Genomic DNA, 15,579 nt, shown 5'->3' with positions numbered 1-15,579 from the left:
TAACATCCAGGCCTTGGTATACAACAATACCTAATTCTGCCATCATCTGCCGTCTGCTGCCTTGAGCAACTGACAACATTGCTTTGTTTAAAACTGCTCTGTTCCTGCCTATTGTGGCAGAAATCTCTCTGTTGCATAGATCTTTAAGAAAGCTTGTTTTGACTTCTTGACTTTTAATAAAAAAGGAGAGTAGAGTTCTGTCTTTGCATCACAGACAATCTGATAAATAATGTTTAACTTTCAAATAAAATAGTTGTTTTCCATATTGCATATGCTACTATAGAGTAATAAATTCCAGCAAAGGCATGTCAAGAAACTGTTCCAACTTAAGTTGCTCCAACAGTTAAGAATCCAATATTCCTTTCCTCTGTGCTTACTGTCAGTTCTGAAGAAATTATGAGAATAGGATTAAAACTGAAAATTTTTTAGCTTTGTTCTATAAATGATTTCACTTTCATTTCTTCAAGGCTTTTCTTCGTAATAAGTTCTCTTGTAAACAACATGTAAAAGTGGTGTCCTGATTCTGGCCAGGACAGGGTTAATTTTTAGAGTAGCCAGAAGGGGACAGGCTAGAAACCAGAGCTTATTCTGTACCACCTCACTCATTGGGGTGGGGGCTGGGGGAAGGAAGTCTCTTCTGAGGAGAAGAGGTTCCTTCTGGTTGAACAAGTGTGGCACTGGTTCTGAGCCAGAAGGAGCACTCAGGGTAGCACAGCTGTGGTTTGGTTAAGTTCTGCAGTGACTACTTTTCATGTGATTCACTCTCTATTTTGTACACTTATGTTATTAATTTTGTTGCTGTTACTGTTCGTTTTCTTATCACATTGATGTTTCCAGTAAATTTTTCTTATCTCAACCAGTGATCTTTACCTTTTGTGACTCCAATTCTCCCCTCCAGACACCACAGTGGGGGAGAGAGAGGAAGAGTGACTGAGACACATGGTTTGGAGAGCCTCAGTGAGAGCACTAAATAGGGGAGTACTGTTCCTTAACCATAAGTGAGTTTTGGTGTTTGTTGTTGTTATTGTTGTTGTTGTTGTTGTTTTGGTAGTTTTTTGTGGGATTTGTGGGTTCTTTTGGGTGGGAGTGGGTGTGTTTGGTTTTAATATAGCTATTTTGCATATTCTTTAAAATATACAGTATACTTGGGACTTTAAGTAGGAAAAAAAATCCATTCAATAGACTATCTTCCCTGTTACTTAGCCATAGGGGTCATTCTATGCCCCTCCTCATGTTCATAACTTCCTGGTGTTGTCAGATATATCTTGCTTCACCAGTTATTCAAATTACTTACAGATAGTTTGTTACATCTCTAGCATCATAAGAACATCTGTCACATTATGCTGCACAGAAGTCAACACTGACTTTGCTTCTAAAAGTTACAGTTCTCTGGTAAATTTTGTAAAAATTACAGGCTGCTTATACCTCAGGAAATCTGTGTAGAATTTTACCTGTTTTAACTTAAATCTGTTCAAGAATTACCAGAAGGAGCATGTATTTGAGGCTAAACAATGTAATGTATTAAAAAAAGAAAAATAACCAAAATTAAACAAAACAAACAAAAAATTCAAAACCACACAAACCCTGTTTTTATATGTGGAAAAAATGCAGTCTGACACAATTTGATATAGATTATTCCAGCTATCATGTTCTATCATCTGAAGGCGCTAGATAACCTCTTCATGGAAGAGATGAACATTTAACACATTAGTCATGTATATTGCACCAGTGTAGGTTTGGGAAAAATGTGAAGGACAGAGGGATGCAGAATTCTCAGCTTTACATTCAGCTATAATATGCTCTCCAACATATGGGAAGTTGCAGTGTGCTTTTCATAGTCTGTAGCGTTTGTTAGCATGACAGTAAGCATATGCCAGTTCTCTCAACCTTAAAGAGGAAATGGCTTTTGTTTGAAATAAAAAAAGGAAACCCTCAAGTCAGTATTTATCACTATCTTTTCTCCTAGTTTTAACTATGTTCTTGTTTTATACTGTATGACAGAGGAAGAAGGTTCAAATAATTTTAGTCTCATGTTAATTCGTGAAGAAATAGTGAAAAAGCTTTCATAATGTATATCAGAGTCAGAAAACTGTCATGCTGATGTGTAAGATCTACTCACATCTGTACCCAGTCCACTGTCTGTGTATACTTAAGTACTAAACCAAGAGGTTGGTCGCTAGAGGGCATCAAATCTGTGCCCGAGAAATGATGAAAGAAAAGCTGCAGATGTTTTAAAAGAACAATGATAATTTACATCTCTGTATGCCAAGTGTTGTTCTGGAGATCATAAACCAATTCATGTGTGTTTTTAAAATCACTTTATTGTAGATGTTACCCACCTCGTAAAAATGCAATATAAAGGCTTTGAGGAGAAAAGTGGAAACTTCCCCCCCCCCCCCGAAATACTAAAGGTGTGACTTTCAGACTCTAAAGAAATATTAATGTAGAGCTAGAAGGTGGAAAGACAAGAAAACATAGAGCCTTTTCCATTGTTGTTTACCATCAAGTCAATTAGAGAGAAAAAACAAACAAACAAAAAATGGGCAGAGAAAAAAATATGTCTCCTTTGTTTGGTGTCTTCTAAATATAGGTTTCTTCTCAAAGCCACTAAACCTCCTTTGACAGTACCCTTTTACTCTGTGTGCTCCTCTGTCTCACAGATACTTTTATGTCTATTCTTTATTCATTCTCAGATGTCTTCTGCGTTCTAGGATGTCCTTCTCTTCTGGAACTGGACATCCCTTCAAATACTACTTTTATGTATTTTCAAGGGTCTAAGTGCCTAGAAAAAAAAATGACAGAGGAGGTAATAATATTTTATTGCATATAGGAATAAGGAAAAGCTTTCAAACATGTAATAAGTACTGGGTTGTATATAATGATGTTTTTGCAAGAAAGTGTCATTTTTAACCCCAGGTGGCAAGTTGCACCAGGCAACTGCTCGTTCATTTTGCCCCAGTGGGATGAGGAAGAGTAAAAATGAGAAAATTCACAGATGGAGATAAAGACAGTTTATTAGGTAAAGCAAAAGCACACACACAAGCAAAGTAAAACAAGGAATTCATCCACCAGCAGGCAGGTGTTCAACCATCCTCAGGAAAGCAGGGCTCCGTCATATGCAATGCTGAAGACAAGCACCATCAGCCTGAACATCCCCCCCTTCCTCCTTCTTTCCCCTGTTTTATATGCTGAACATGATACTGTGTGGTGTGGAATATCTCTGGTCAGCTGGGATCAGGTGTACCAGTTGTGTCCCTCCTAACTTCTTGTACATCCCCAGCCTCCTCACTGGCAGGGAGGCCTAAGAAGCAGAGAAGGCCTTGACTCTGTGCAAGCACCACTCAGCAACAATGGAAAAAATCCCTGTGTTATTAAGTTGCCAGCACAAATCCAAAACATAGCCCCATACAACCTAAAGTGAAGAAAATTAACTGTGTACCACCCCAAGCCAGCACAGATAGATATACATCAAATAAATTGGTATTGCAAGTGGACTGGGTAAATTTAAATGCTTTGGTTTCCATAGAATTAATGTTTGTCAGATTTTAATAAACACACTCTAGCAACTTAACCAATAAAATTGAGTAATTCCAGTACCCTTAGAATGGTTTTAGTAAAACTTAAGGTAACATAAATCATATTGATTTGATATTGTTTGATACTGCACTAGATCCAGAGCTAGATACACAGCTACTCATTTATAAAATGAAGATAATAGTTATATGTTCTGTTAGTTGTTTACCTGGCATATTGAATTTTAACACTGTAGGATTTCTTCAGACAAAAAACTAGTTTGATTTGAAATTCCAAGACATAAAAGTATCCATAGATTTTTCTGCTTCTAGAACAGTTCAAGATTCTCAAAACCTACCAGGATATTGTTAACATCAAATCAGAACACAACAAAATAATAAGAGGAAGAAATCATAGAAAATATAAAATACTTGAGGAAGAAAAAAACCCCTAAAACAACAAAATAAACAAACAAACAAACAAAAACAAAAACAAAAAAAAACCCACAAAAACACCCCAAACCAAAACAGATTGTGTAACAGGTTTCTTTTCTGAAATCTTTGGGAAAAGACTGTACATACATAAGACACAGGACATAGTTATAGAGGAGTCTGAGGCAGTAAAAGGTGACTTTGAAACTTATGAAGCATAACCCACCTCTCAAGATTTCATTTTTGTCTCATATATCTAACCGTCAATAAAATTCAGAAAATCTTAAGGGAGGCTGTTATTCCTTGAAGTTTTAAAAAATTGTTATCCTGAAGAGAAGAGAGTTGATAAACACACTCTATTTCTACCACATTATTGCAATTGCTGTATTTCTTTCTCCCTTACTGGGTCACCTACTAAGGTATTAACTCCATCATCTTTTAAATAAATTTTAATTCCCAGCATTTTGCCTTGTTCTTTAAAGTTTAGAAGTCAATACTTTAATTCAAGCAATACCCTACGGGTTTGATTTCTTTTTCTTACTGCTGTTTTAAATGTAAATATGAGTATATAGAAAATGCCATCTTATGTGTTATTTTTACATTTGTTGCAGTTGAAGTTTTTACCTGTCAGTGACATCCTCATAAAATAGAGCACAGATACTGATGACAAAATAACCTGTAGTCATTCCCTTTTTTTTTTTTTATATAGAATTCTGTCATTCATTCAGCTCTAAAGAAGATTTTTCTAAAAGGTTCTCCAAAAGTCTATGAAAAAGCACAAATTTTTTACAGTTTAACTGAGAAGAATAAATATTAGACATACAATAAAGAACAAAATCTTCATTTAAAACTTAAAAAAGGAAATAGAAGGTTCTATAATATTCCATTTGTCACATATATAGTAATAATAAGACATAACACAGAAAATGGATAGAAATGGATAGAAAGTATTGCTTTTCTCTAATGTAAAGCAAATACCTTTCAAAGAAAAGACATTAAGGGTAAACCACACATTTAAATGTCAGCAATTAGGTAAGCTGTGTGGGTGAAATTTGTGTATTTTTCCATTTTAGACTGTTGCACAGAAAAATGTTTTAGTTCTACAAGTAAAGTGAGCTCAACAAATAGTGCATTGATCATCAGACTGAAATTCCATTTGAGTTCTCAAATAGTTACTTTGGCTTTATGTTATTTTCTTCTAGCTTCATTTGCAAACAGTAGCATATAAGCTATCTGACTAATATGATATATCATACTCAAAATTTTGGTAAGAATAAGGCGAAAAACTCTCAGTGACAGCCAACCAGAAGGGACTATTAAAACAGACTTGCTAGTATCCAGAGTTTCCTGTGTTTTCTTCTCTAAATATCTAAATTGAGACAGAGAATTTTTTAGGCTAGAGCCTAAGTGAGACCTGTCCGTTGTAGATACCTGCACCCTTATCCTGGAAATACCCAAGAATTCATTTTGTTAACCTCAACACCAATCAAGATCAAGTTAATAATGAATTTTTGGCCTCTACTGACATCAGACAAGTTCATACAACACCAAAAACTTTGAGCCTTAGTCTGGAGAAAATTCCCAAATTTTTTTTAGCAGGACTTGATCTGTTTCTGTGTCGCTGACTGTTAAAATATGGTAGTAGGGCTGCATGATTTAATAATTGACAGTGGAGGAAACAATGGGAAAAGGTTTTTGCTTTAAACAATTGATGACAATCTTCATTTAGTTATCCATGAGTTGTCTTCTAATGTGGTCCTTCCATTAGTACCATAAAAATGGCAAAAAATCAGAAAATAAAAAAAAAGTGCAGAGCAGTTACTGAAGCAGAGAATCTATTCAGACAAATAGATTGTTATTAGAGTGTTTATAGTTCTCTGAGTACAAATTAAAGTGCAGCAAAACTTATTGTACACAGGCATCTTGATTCCTTGCTGAGGAGTGAGATTATTAAAGGAAAGATGAAAAAAGTAACAGAGTCTACTCTGAAATGTCCCACTTAATTAAGATATAATGCTGAGGAGTTTGCTCTGCTAACTTCTAAACACTGCAGGAACATAGAATTATAGAATCATAGATTGGGTTGGGTTGGAAGGGACCTTAAAGATCCTCTAGTTTCAACCCCTTTGCCATGGGCAGGGACACCTTTCACTAGACCAGGTTGCTCAGAGCTCTGTCCAACTTGGCCTTGAACAGCTCCAGGAATGGAGGCATCCACAACTTCACTGGGCAACCTGTTCTAGTGCCTCACCACACTTATTGCAAGGAAGTTCCTCCTAATATCTATTCCAAACTTTTAGTTTGTATCTATTCCCCCTTGTTCTGTCACTACATGCTCTTGCGAAAATTCCCTCTCTGTCTTTCTCGTGGGCTCCCATCAAGTACTGGAAAGCCACAATTAGGTCATCACTAAGCCATCTCTTTTTCAGACTGAACAATCCCAGTTGTCTCAGCCTTTCATCGTAGGAGAGGTGCTTCATCCTTCTAATCATCTCAGTGTCCCTCCTCTGGACTCACTCCAACAGGTCCACATCTTTCCTGTGCTGAAGGCCCCAGAGCTGGATGCAGTACTCCTGATGGGGTCTCACCAGAGTGGAGTAGAGGGGTAGAATCACCTTGCTGGTCAGACTGCTTTGGATGAAGCCCAGGATACAATTGGCTTTCTGGGCTACAAGCACACACTGCCAGCTCATGCCCAGCCTCTCATTCATCATCATCCCCAAGTCTTTCTTGGCCTTTATAAAAATTTCAAACTATTTTGCCAACACTGTAATTATAAACTTGCACAATTATCTAAACACATCTTAAGCATTCACATTAAAACCTGTATAGTAAGACCTTTTTAACTTCCAAAGAGTGTGACAAGTCAGTGCACTAGTCAGAAAAAGAGTAAATGTTGTATTTCATGAAATAACTAAGAGGAAACAAAAGACCTTCATTAAAGACTGAGGTTGCATATTTGGATGCAAAGATAAAGAAATAAGTGTTTCCAAATACTTGTGGTAATAGGAAGGACTCTCTACTGTAGAGTTGAATTTATTATTAAGAATTTTGATGGAGTTTCCTTCTATCTTCTGGAAGAAAGGAACAGATAAAACAAAATATCGTTTTACTCCAGACTGTGGAATACTCTCAGCCATTTTATCAAAATCAGAAAATGTGGAAGAGCAACCAATGAACATCCATCACTTTAATAAGAACATTCAAAACAAAGGATATAGTTTTTATTTACAAGTTAATTCACAGTTATCATTAAACTATTGTATTTTCAATCTTTTTTTCTAGCCTTAGAAGTAGTTAATAGTTTTCTCTTAGGGATGTATCATCAACTGATTCACATCAAATCCCTGGAAAGTAATGAAAATATGTCATAATTACCATACATAAAATACAAGGTAAATGCCTCAAACTAAATTATATGTTTTATTCCTGTCCTCTCATGAAGTATTTAAATTTTAGTTCAATAGAGATAAACATTTGTTACATTATTAAATGACACAGATTATTATATCATGCTTTTGAGGTATTGTCATAATGGCAACCACAGTGATTAAAATTAAAGATAATAGGATTCATAGGTCAAGGATCTTCAACCACTGTCATACTGACTGTTTACAATTAGAGAGCAGTTGACCAGAACTCTGCCACTGAGAGGACCCATTGCTGATATCAAACCCTGTCCAGCTGAGTAACAACAAATACAGTGGTTGGGAAGATAAAGGTTCTCTGTAGAAGATATGTTTTGCCATGCCATCAAAAACAATATGCATGACATAGCTCACAAAGTCTATCCAAAAAATTAGCTTGGAATTTCTTGGATTAGCTTAGAAACCTTTCTTGAAAAAAGTTTCTTTCCAGAAGTTCTCTTCCTTTTACTTGAAGTAAGTATCTTGTTCTGTTCTTTTTCTTTGTGGACTTTTGCAGCAAGTTTTGTTCCTTTTCCTGATGTATCATTCCTTGTATGGAATTTTTCACTTTTTTTTTTTTTTTTTTTTTGTGTTATTAAGGACATCAGATATCTATGAGATTCAAAGTGCTTCCTTGCATTTGAAATTGTGAGGCAGATAGATAGAAAATTAGGTGTAAATGTTTTTCCTTAGCCAAAGGTTATCAAAAGGGTAACTCAGGAGCTATAATGGAATTTTTTTAGAGCAGATTAATTACAACACCATCTAGCAGGCTATGGACAGGAAAGTGTAAAAAATATCAGATGAAAAATAGTTTTTAGCCCCCTATACCTCTCCCCAAATAAGATTATTACAGAGAATAAAAGAAAAATATTTAAAATAAAATAAATTATCATAGTTTCCAGTTTAGTATACTCTATTGCAATGTAAAGCAGGAAATCTCCCTATATACCTTATACAACCATAAGAGATAAACCCACCATAACAAATAGTAGCATCTACCTATCACATGTGAATATTTGATGGTTATGTAACATACAAGTGCTACAGTTAAGTTATTTTATCAGTCTGGTAATAAAATTTGGTGAAGAATTTATATACTTGTGAATAAAATAAAAAATTTGACTTATTTTGATCTGTTAAATTCTATTTGCAGCTTTAAAAATATACAGTCTCCAAATCCATGTCTATGATTTATATTGTTCCAGTTTAGGATTAATTATTTCAATTTGTTAGATAAAAATGTTAGGGGAAAAAGATCAACCAAACAAAACCAACCAAGATCAACAATAACATTTCTTACTATTATTTTAATATATGCATGATATATCATGTTTTGATTATTCTTCAACCTCCAACCAATTAACATAAAATCTTTGCTGTTCTTTGTCATAAAGATTGTTCACTGTTTCTGACCATAATTTACTTTCTATTCTATAATACCTCAATCCTTAAAGAGACTTTCCCTGCAGTGCTGGTCATGATCTTGTAGCTCACTTAAGAATATATTACACTGTGGAATATAAACATAGTGATTTATAATAAAATCAGTTACAATATCTGGAAAAGAATGGATAGAATTAGTAATTACTATTCAGATGTAGCAAAAAGTAAAAAAGATTAAAACCTCAAAATTTTAGAATTTTCCTTTTGTTTCTCAATATGCTGAATCATAAAGAGACTAAACTGTTCCATTAAATCATGATGTTGCAAGAAGAATCAAAGAAGGAACAGATATGCTAATAGCAAAGTATAGGAATTATAGCTTTGTTATCTGTATTCAGTCTCATGCTTAGATTTGAAGCATTTAACACATTTAAACACCCTTAAACTGACTGAGAATTTTGACCTGACATTAGATTTTATCAAGATCAAAGTCCAAAAGATCTCTCTGACTTTAAAACTTCAAGTAAGAAAAACTAAAACAAAAATGTATTGGTTGTGCTTAATGTCACATCGATTGAAATACAAAAACAAACAAACAAACAAACAAACCCCAAAACAGCAAAACAAACAATGAATAACACTGTTCTGTGCAGAAAAAATATGAAACATTTCAAGTCAGTTTCAATTTGCATTTCATCTCACAAGCATGCTGTTTTACACCAAATCCTGGGCTCTTTTTGTCCTTATTTTCCTCTTCTAGGGAAAAAAATAATCCAGTTGATTGGGCAATATATTCATCACAGAAGGTAGCTCCTAATATTGCAGTTTTTTTCTCAAGTTTTCAAAGCAGTCATATATCAGCAGGTATTTAAACTGTAATATTTTAGTCTAAATACAAAGTCCCTTATGAATTGTTGTGACACTGGTAATCTGGGATAGAAGAGTTTAAACAAAATTCTTGTCACCTCTACCATTTTACCACTAATATATATGACTTCTGTGAAGAGCAAAAAACATACTGTATGCTTGATAACATACAATTTTTACAGTGTTGTAAAACTCTTTAAGATTTAGTTATCTAGTAAATCCTTTTCAATGAAAATGAATGTACTGAAGCATCAGTAGTATAAACTTCAAAGGAGTCGTTCCAAAGAGAAACCAAGCCCCACAGAGCAAAATTGGAAGGGACTCTAGTCCTTTCAGAATTCTTTAAAGAAAGGGATCGGTCATTGAATATTCACTAGTAGTAGTAAGAAATTATAAACATCACTACATAAAGACAAATCTCAATCTTCAAACATTTTGAAGATTGAGAATATGGGAATTGTTAGTGAAGTGAATGGCATCCAAGAGAAAGTTGACCAGACAAAATGAAGGCATACTACTTTCTTTTCTGAGGTTGTTTGCAGTAGATTCAATAAGACTGTGTTGCCATGTCAGTTTTTAAAAGATGAAGTTTTTAAATGATGGTGATGGTAGTTTCTTGTTTATTATACCCTTAAAAAATAAAGTTCTGTATATGGCAGCCATAACAATACATATATCCCAAATTGACTTCACTGATCACTCCTACTCTTTTTCTGCAGTCCCCACTCCCTAAATAATGCAGGTATAATATATGCAGCATATTCACAGATGCATAAACATTACCATATATTCATATGTGTACAGTTACCTACATTATATATATATGTATGTACAATAATAGCTATTCATTCATGTAGTGTGTTAAGTTTATGAAGGTGATTTACCAGAACCCATAAACACATACATGTCAAACAGGGAAAAAATATTAAAAATTCACAAGATCAGGTCCATAATTAAACTCAGTGTAGCCTCACAAATGGACATTACAGCAAAGTTGAATTGGTGATACAGGAGAAGGGAAAAGTAAGTTGCGAGGAAGGAAAGGGTAGAGTTTGATTTGATGATGCTATTCAAAAAATGCATAAAGATCCATAGCACTGATTTGTATATTTCTTGCATCACACTTATATTTTTTAACTTTCAGTTTTATAATAAACTCCTCTGTACTTTGTCTTTTGGTTTTATTGTTTGTTTTTTTAATAAAACTTTTATTGTTCTCATTGCTATACTTTATAATTTACATAGTTGGATAAATTTGATAATTTTATTTAGCTCTTACTTCTTGAGAACTAATAAATCAAATAATATTACTAGCAGTATAACAATAAAAATTAGTATGACTCTTGAAAAATTAAAATGCATTAGGATCTAGTTAAGAGCAAATTTTGGCTGTCCATTTAAAATCATATTGTCAATGACTATGTCTTAAGAAGAAATCTTCTCTGAGTGTTCAACAAGAAGAGAAAAATATCTTATTCCTAGAGCGGAATAACTTAAATTGTGAGAGGAAGCCCAGACACAATGCAAGAAGTCCATCTAGTCCATAAATAAATATGTATATAACAATTAATTCAAACTTTTCTAGAGATTCCTGAGATTTATACAAACATTAACAAATATATTTTTGCTAAGAACATGCAGTTCTCTTATGAATGTCATACAATTTGCTTGTGTTTTGTTCTTTAATTTCCTACTCTTTGAATCCTATGATCATGCAATAATCTCTTCCTGGCTTTGAAAAGTAGAATCTTGGGTACTTTTCAAAGCAGATATATGGATACATATAAAGAATGATGGAATGACTCAGAATATTCAGGTTGTCCTTAATCTTCATATCTACAGGCTCCTGTTGAATTCCTTTTGATCCCTAACTGGCCTCCAGGCCTTTTTTTGGTGTCTATTCATATTCTTCTACATGAAGGTTAAAACCAAGGGAAAAAAATACCTCCTCTGTTGTTATATGTAAGAATATCGTCACATTCTTTGGTGCTTATCTTACTTCTAACAACTTTTCAATTCTAATTTCTCAAGGAAATAGACTAGTACCATCTTTAGGGAGTTGTAGCAGTAAGTTTTCACTAGTTTAATGCTGCTAATCTATTTTACATTTTTTATGGTCCATAAGATTACTTTGGATGTGGATATATATATTTCTACAATAGTCCATATTTCCTTGGCAGGGAATGGGTATAGACAGACAGATAGATAAGCCTGATCATGTCCCATAATGAAAATATGTTATTTAGGGTGTAAATGCTAACTTTTTCACATATGTCATTGAATGTCCTGTTATCTGAATGTCTACATCAAGATATTTTGAACTTCTTCTATTCTTACTAGTTTATTACCTTGAAAGGACAGATTATATTTTACAAAGAATAAGTCAAATTTTTTTCAAAAATCTTTCTGGCTGGGTGACTAAAGTGTAGCTTCGAAGAATTTTGGTTCATTTTTTTCACATTATTTTACATTAAATACCTCCAGAAGATTGACTCCTAAATTTTTATCTAGCCATTCAACTCAGATTCAAACCCTGACTCAGAACAACCATTCAGTTCCTGAGAATAGCTGAATCAAATTAACGTAGAGCAAGGCAAGGCCAGGCTTTAACTGAGACCTTGGTTTTTCTGGTCTGTACAAAGCCTTTGGCCTTTTACTAACAATGGCAAAGATAATATTCACTTGCCTACAAGAGAGACCTTCCTGATCATCCTAATCATATTCTCTGTCTTGGTCACTTCCTAAAAGAAAGACAGTTATCTGATCCTCCAGAGAAGCAAGAGTTATGTAGGAAAATATCTGCTTTATTTGGTAACCTATTTAGCAACTTGTTTATGTATTATGTTAAGACCTACTGATCCTGGGGAAAAAAACCCACAAACCTCAAAAACCACTTTGATAATCTACTGCTTGAAATGCTGATTTTAAGCAGGCATCAACTCCTTCGTTTATTAACCTAGTTTCAGGTTACTTGCTACATGGTACCACAAATCCTGGAAATATAACATGGCCTCATCTTACTCTAATCAGAACAAAACCTTTTGCACATGAGCTCAAAGGCTGATCTTTCTCGAGCTGCTCATAATTCATGCTTGCCATCTGTTTCTACTAAAACAAACTAACCAATTTGTAAAATAAAGATACATTTCTGAGCAGAATAGTTATTTTAAAAAAATATTGAAATATGGTCCTTAAAGACTCAAGCTTTAAAATTTAAAAAGAAATGAATATATTACAAGTGATTGAAAAAATAATGAAGACCTTAATGTCATGTTGATTTTATTATATATCCTGATTCTTGTATTTTAGCAATTGTTCTAGATATGAAGAATATTTATAAAATTACATTTTCTTTTTCTCCTTATATCCCCACTCTATTTGTCCAGGCACTTATCCTCGTAAACGTCAGTGGATTTTGACTGGGATTATGGAGAATCCCAGTGCATTTAATAGCAATAAACAGATCGGTCAAGCAGGCTAGTGGGTGGGTGAATGGATTTTAGCTTCTGTTTCTCGCAGAGGTGACAACCTTAGGAAAAGTTGAAATTCTGTGCTAGGAGATAGGCACAGGCCAGGAAGAAGTAATGTCTAAATGTTAAGATGAAATGAACTGCTAATTGTTGAAAAACAAGATAGGTTTTCAATTGTTTGGGGTTTTTTTGTTAGTTTGTTTGATTGATTTTTTTTTTTACTTCTTGAGTATTCTGTGCTAAAAAGTAGCTCCAATAGAGTTATTTCTTTCATGAGAGACATTTTTATTTCAAATTCTAGTTTTATTTCCATTCCATATAACAAATTAATGTAAGGGACAGGTATTAAATCATACCTATCATGGTGGTTAAAAATTGATTTAATTGTGTATTTCTTCTTTGAGGTGAAATTTGTGATTGTAGATTCCCAAAACAATTATGTTTCTACTGTGAAAGACACTCACAACATTATCTTACAATATTCTTCAGAAACAGAACATACTTATCTTTACAGCTTGTATTTTTAAATAAAAATTACTGCAAAAAGCTATAACTGGAAAATAGCAAATAGAAGATGAAAAAAATAAGATTAATTGTCATTGTTATAGAGTGTTCCAATACTATTTGTTTCTCTAGATTACAAGTGAAAAAGTAACCCTAAAATATTTTTTCACACAAATCAAAAATTGATTTCCTCATATCTCTAACATCAATTTAAGAATTTAGACTCCTTCCACTGTAAACAGTTCCTATTAAATTTTTTATAAGGCCAAAAAGGGTAAATTATACATAACAGAAATTATTGTATTAGATGTTAGTGCTGTTTTAAAGATTGAAAACTGGAGTAGACATGACAATGGTGATCTTCAACTTTGAACTGCAGGTATTTTTCTTGAGAAGAACCATGTTAGAGGATGTACCTTAATTAGCAACTTCTTACTGACCTTAACTAGAGATTGAAAAACATATTAATGTATAAGAAACATGATAGTAGTTGAGGTTCATGGACATTAATCTATACAAAAAAGCACTTGCATATAGTAGAATTAACAAGAAAATTTACAGTCAAAGAAAACGGTCTGGTATAAGCTTCTATGGACAGGCAAAAAAAAAAAAAATTAAAGCTATGGTTTTTTTCATGGCCTAGGTGTAATTGAATATAAACTCAGTTATTTGCAGTCCTGAAGAACTTTTTGAGCATTAGTCCTGCTATTCTCACCATAACTCTGAACAATGCTAAGTATAGCCCATTTTCTAGTTGCAGTAGCAAGTAATCTCACGGTCTAGACTTCCTACTTCATCTAAAGTCTTTTAGCAGAATTATCTTTTAACAGAATAATCTGAAAAAAATGCACATGTTTACAAGTCTCACTTGTGCATTAGTTACAACCTTCTCACATAAATTTCCTGTCCCATTTTATGCAAATTATGAACTTGGTCGTAGGAAATTGAAGATTTCTACCCAAAATAACTGAGTAAAAGCTAAATAAACTCTATTTCAAATGCTTAAATTACCCTTTTCTAGCTCAGCTTCTTGTCTGGGTTAACGTCCTCAACTGATCTTTCTGAAAGCAACAAGTTCAATATCACTCTTTTCATATACAGAACTCTTCCATATTTACTTTCTCTTGCACAGACTTAGATATCTTTCAATATATTATTTATTTATTTGTTTATTTATTTATTTGAATCCTCTTTATGAATACAAAAAACCATAGAAGAAAATATGTATGTACTGTATCTGTTACTATCATAACCAGTGAAAGTTTTAGTGACAACTGAAATAGGTAATACTTAAGTTTAGGAATTGCATATTGGCATACAGCCAAAACCACTTCTAATAACAGTATGAGCTCAAGCCAGATGTACAGATTAGTACTCTCAAACATTGTGCTTTGAATCTGGATGTCTGATATCTATCTAGAAAGATGACCATAAATACTCTTAAGTATTTATGATTTGATTTTACACAAATATGTTGACTTGGATGATCAAATTACTAGACATAATATATTCATCATCTGCATTTTAGAAAGGAATGACAACACCTTTATTTACTGGACTATTTAGACAGAGTTTCAGTTTCTGTTATTCTGTTAGAACACTTTATTTTATTTTTTATGTCACCCATATGAGGTACGTGTATTTTTTGATATATATGTTTATTCATCCCTTTTATAGTCTAAGGCAGAAGAAACGATTTATTGATAGAGTTTTTCTCATAAAAAACACACAAATAGAATATGATAATTAGAAGAATAACAGTAGCATAGTCACAGGTAAATCAGGCTTGAATAGCTGACTTATCTAAACAAGTTATAAGGTCCTCATGAAGGGTCTGATTGCCCTGAAGTACGCTTGTCTCTGACAAAATAGTATGTAAAGCACTTCTCTAGTAGATGACATTTCAAGAATAAGCAAAAAAAAAGAGTTTGTCGATTTCCTTTTTGTATTGTACCAGGTATAATTTTCACCTAGAGTGAGATTATGACATAGTAATCTTTT

The sequence above is a fragment of the Myiozetetes cayanensis genome, unplaced genomic scaffold, assembly GCF_022539395.1.
Source record: "Myiozetetes cayanensis isolate MyiCay16 unplaced genomic scaffold, myiCay2020 scf7, whole genome shotgun sequence".
NCBI lineage: Eukaryota > Metazoa > Chordata > Aves > Passeriformes > Tyrannidae > Myiozetetes > Myiozetetes cayanensis.
Note: the sequence above shows the minus strand (reverse complement) of the source record.